Source organism: Cucumis melo, unplaced genomic scaffold (assembly GCF_025177605.1).
Source record: "Cucumis melo cultivar AY unplaced genomic scaffold, USDA_Cmelo_AY_1.0 utg000709l, whole genome shotgun sequence".
Lineage (NCBI taxonomy): Eukaryota > Viridiplantae > Streptophyta > Magnoliopsida > Cucurbitales > Cucurbitaceae > Cucumis > Cucumis melo.
In genome coordinates this window covers 2,212-6,328 of record NW_026124164.1, presented here as the reverse complement: position 1 = coordinate 6,328, position 4,117 = coordinate 2,212, and the positions used below count along the sequence as shown (strand labels likewise).

At 32.0% G+C, this 4,117-nt stretch overlaps 3 non-coding genes across 3 annotated transcripts; 1 reads left to right on the top strand and 2 right to left on the bottom strand.

Annotated features, from left to right (window-relative positions):
- Positions 1-675: 675 nt before the first annotated feature.
- Positions 676-748, bottom strand: TRNAF-GAA (transfer RNA phenylalanine (anticodon GAA)). Its single transcript has one exon. It is a non-coding gene; the product is annotated as a tRNA-Phe (tRNA).
- A 1,603-nt stretch (positions 749-2,351) lies between these two features.
- TRNAT-UGU (transfer RNA threonine (anticodon UGU)) lies at positions 2,352-2,424 on the top strand. Its single transcript has one exon. It is a non-coding gene; the product is annotated as a tRNA-Thr (tRNA).
- Positions 2,425-3,684: 1,260 nt separating this feature from the next.
- On the bottom strand, positions 3,685-3,771 carry TRNAS-GGA (transfer RNA serine (anticodon GGA)). The gene has a single exon. It is a non-coding gene; the product is annotated as a tRNA-Ser (tRNA).
- Between the last annotated feature and the right edge of the window lie 346 nt (positions 3,772-4,117).

Genomic DNA, 4,117 nt, shown 5'->3' with positions numbered 1-4,117 from the left:
GACAACTCAAGATATTCAAATACATTTTTACGTTCTCTTATAGATATAGCATAGTAATTGAAGTCTCATTCATCTTATTATTATTGATTAAAAAAAATACAATTAGAGATTTGGTGAGATTATCCAATTTGTAAGATACTTATTTTGGATGAGCCACAAGCTAATAGGATGAACTAAATGAGTTCTGCATTATGAACTATGTATCACGCATATGACTTATAGATGTGCTTTAAAAAGTCACATAGGGTGAAATGAAGAAATATAATATGAAAAGAGAATCGGATTCTATTTGTACTGTATCTGAGATGAATCTTGGCCATTCCCGCCTTTCAACTCCCCTAGACTAGACTTTTGGGTCTTATAAGGAACTAATTGAAACTTTCAAATATGTATAAAATAGGAATTGAACGCCAGGAGACAGAGTATGAACAAATAAAAAAGAAGAGGAAACAAAAGAAAATTCTTTTCTTTTACATATCTATATACATCCTTTACATATTTCTATAAATATCCTCTTTATCTTTACTTGTCTATTTTCGACATCTATAAATAGAGTAAAAAATATATATAGTTTAGTTAAAGGGTAGATTTCCAGACATCATCATGTATCAGTATTTTTCATGATCTATATTATTAATGAATCCGTAGAATAGATACTCATACAAATTCATGATGTGCCAAGAACCAGATTTGAACTGGTGACACGAGGATTTTCAGTCCTCTGCTCTACCAACTGAGCTATCCCGGCCATTTCCGACACATTATCCTTATTTTAATAGATGACTTTGGTCTATGTCAATTGTAAATAAGAAAAAAGGTATTCCAAAGTCTTCTTTTTGAAGATATACGAAATTTCAGGGCTTGGATAAGCCTTTCGAAGTTTCAGTACAGTAGACAGTTAATCATTCAAATTTCACAGATTACTTGCGCAAGGATGTTCGTTTGTACGTCTATCATATAGAATATATACCACAAGCCTTGTGATAAGAAATCAAATTTCCGCTCAAATACGCTTGTGAAAGAGTCGAATGAATGAGAAACATAACAAAGTCTGAATTGCTAATGAACGGATAAATAATTAAAGAGGCCAACGGGCCTTTTTAGGGTTTTGGGGATAGAGGGACTTGAACCCTCACGATTTTAAAAGTCGACGGATTTTCCTCTTACTATAAATTTCATTTTTGTCGTTATTGACATGTAGAATGGGACTCTATCTTTATTCTATTCGATCTGATTAATCAATTCTTCAAAAGATCTATCAGACTATGATGGAGTAAATGATTTGATCAATGAATATTCGATTATTTTTTCAACTTGTAGATCTTGGAATCGATTCATAACAATTCGTTCATTTTTATATATAATTTTATATATATATATAAATATAAATATAAAAAATTATAGAAATATAAAAAATAGAGATTCGAGTTGTCATTAATCAATATAGTATTTCAGTACGTAATACGTTTATCTTTCATCGTTTCTGGAGTTTCGATGGAAGGATTCATTCCTTTACTAACGCAACGTCGTCAACTCCATTTGTTAGAACAGCTTCCATTGAGTCTCTGCACCTACCCTTTTTTTTCGGAAAAAAGGATTTGGCTCAGGATTGCCCATTTTTAATTCCAGGGTTTCTCTGAATTTGAAAGTTATCACTTAGTAGGTTTCCATACCAAGGCTCAATCTAATTAAGTCCGTAGCGTCTACCGATTTCGCCATATCCCCCTCTTTTAAGATTAGTATCGCATTATGATGTCCTTCCCCGTTTTCTTTCATTTGTATTATACTGGAACCACTCAAGTCATTAGAATACCGATTCCTCTATTGAAAAGTGTTTCCTCCTATTGGATTTCTTGTCTATCTTCTTTCATCTCTCTCTTCTCTATCGGAGACCCATATTTGTTCCGATCCAAAATGATTCTATCATTTCTGTATCTGCAATTCAATATATATCAATATAGATAGATATATGAACATATATATTTGCCCCTCTTTCTATTATTTTTTTAGTAAAAAATTTAATACTTAAACGGTCGATTCCCTTGTTCGTCTTATCTTCCACCTTTCAGAATGAAAACATAGAAACGCTTCATTATCATCTCAATTGCATTAAATGCAATTAAGATTAACACATTAATTATTGATACACATCCATTTGATAAATAGATCAAAATTTTCTATCGCTATATTCTATTAATCGTTATATTAATTATTATGTTCTATAATAGAACAATTCCAATATTGAATATTTATTTGAAATGAAATTAGATTCTATATTCATATTAATTAGGAATAGCTAAGATCCCAGTAATTTAGTAAATTACTATGCATGTAACATTTCTGTTATGTGAGCCCGCTTAGCTCAGAGGTTAGAGCATCGCATTTGTAATGCGATGGTCATCGGTTCGATTCCGATAGCCGGCTTTTCTCTATTGATTTTATTTTTGACATAATTGATAAATCAAATAAATAAAGAAACGACTTCTTACCCTTTTTCAAAGGTCACCGATCTATGATGTCGTAGGAACTTACTTACCTTTATGACTAAAGGAGGGGTTCTATTTCTGTAGAACAAATCAAGAAAGGAACTCTTACTTTTTTATATCATTTACATATACAATAGGATCCGGATATTGATCCAAGTTATCTAATTATTCTTTGTTTTGTAGTACAATACTTTACTGGATTTCACTTCATTTATAATATTTATCATTTAGTTTTCATTTAAGTTTATGAAATTTAAATAAAATAAAATGTTTATGAAATTTAAATAAAATAAAATAAGGAGTCTTTATGTCGCGTTACAGAGGGCCTCGTTTCAAAAAAATACGCCGTCTGGGGGCTTTACCGGGACTAACTAGTAAAAGGCCCAAAACCGGAAACGATCTTAAAAACCAATCGCGTTCCGGTAAAAAATCTCAATATCGTATTCGTTTAGAAGAAAAACAAAAATTGCGTTTTCATTATGGTCTTACAGAACGACAATTACTTAAATACGTTCGTATCGCCGGAAAAGCCAAAGGATCAACGGGTCAAGTTTTACTACAATTACTTGAAATGCGTTTGGATAACATCCTTTTTCGATTGGGTATGGCTTCGACTATTCCTCAAGCCCGACAATTAGTTAATCATAGACATATTTTAGTTAATGGTTCTATAGTGGATATACCAAGTTATCGGTGCAAACCCCGAGATATTATTACAGCAAAAGATGAAAAAAAATCGAGAACACTGATTCAAAATTATCTTGATTCATCCCCCCCTCAGGAATTGCCAAAACATTTGACTCTTCAGCCATTGCAATATAAAGGATTAGTCAATCAAATAATAGATAGTAAATGGGTCAGTTTAAAAATAAATGAATTGCTCGTTGTAGAATATTATTCTCGTCAGACTTAAACCTAACTAAAAAACAAGGGTTCGGACAATTTCGTCCTCCCCTTCGCCGAAGTCTAAGTAAAGAGACCGAAGGAAAGTAAGGTTTTGATCCGGAAATTTTTCTATCATTCATCTATCATTGATCGGTAGGGGGATTTTCATCTCTTGTGCATTCTTTCCAGTCTTTTCGTTTCCGTACCACAAAAATTCGAAATAAAGAATCCATAAAGGTCTAACCGTTGGAATAATAGTATCGATTGTTATTTGATTTGATACATTGTGGTCAGTAACATTGTTGAATTAGTACGGAAAGAGAGGGATTCGAACCCTCGGTAAACAAAAGCCTACATAGCAGTTCCAATGCTACGCCTTCAACCACTCGGCCATCTCTCCTACAGAATGATTATGGCCCAGAAACCGAGTTAATAGTGAGTCATTAATATTCAATTTTTTTTTTGATAGGCACGTCCAACCAATTCTAACTATACAAATAATTTTTTTTTAACTATGTTTAATGGATACTTTTAGCTCATGATTCTATTTAGTTTTTTAAACTATGATTCCTTTTTTCTAAAAATTCGACTTTTACAGTTTTCGATTTTTCACCAACAACTGTTTATCCCATACATATATCTAGTCACAAGTTATGAATCATAGAATGATTATTCGATTCTTTTTGCTCTTTTTTGTATCATAATTCAATCAAAAAACTTCTAGAATTACCCCAGTCAGATAAATA